The sequence below is a fragment of the Triturus cristatus genome, chromosome 11, assembly GCF_964204655.1.
Source record: "Triturus cristatus chromosome 11, aTriCri1.1, whole genome shotgun sequence".
Taxonomy (NCBI): Eukaryota; Metazoa; Chordata; class Amphibia; order Caudata; family Salamandridae; genus Triturus; species Triturus cristatus.
In genome coordinates this window covers 54,822,508-54,822,969 of record NC_140594.1, presented here as the reverse complement: position 1 = coordinate 54,822,969, position 462 = coordinate 54,822,508, and the positions used below count along the sequence as shown (strand labels likewise).

The window sequence follows — 462 nt, the reverse complement described above, 5'->3', positions numbered from 1 at the left end:
ACTGCGTTGACTTGTTTGGTCATGGTGAGTTTTGAGTCGAGGATGACTCCAAGGTTGCGTGCGTGGTTGGTGGGGGGCAGGGGGTCCCCAGTGATGTGGGCCACCATGAGTCGTCCCACGCTGAGGGGTTGGACCCGAGGAGGAGAATCTCCGTCTTGTCTGAGTTCAGCTTGAGTCGGCTTTCCTTCATCCAGTCGGCGACTGCCTTCATTCCCTGGTGGAGGTTGGATTGGGCGGTGAGAGGGTCCTTGGTGAGGGAGAGGATCAGCTGCGTGTCATCGGCGTAGGAGATTATGTTGAGGTCGTGCTGTTGGGCATGCGTGCTAGTGGTGCCATGTAGACGTTGAACAGCGTTGGGCTGAGGGCTGGGTGTGGTGGAGGAGGCGCCCACACACGGAGAGACAAAAGCTTGGCTCAGAGGATGACTTTCAATAGATCGCAGCGAGGTAGCTGCTCTGCTGC

General features: G+C 58.0%; 1 pseudogene; it reads right to left on the bottom strand.

Moving 5' to 3' along the window:
- Window positions 1-403: 403 nt before the first annotated feature.
- LOC146783218 (28S ribosomal RNA) overlaps window positions 404-462 on the bottom strand; it is a 1,850-nt pseudogene continuing 1,791 nt past the window's right edge.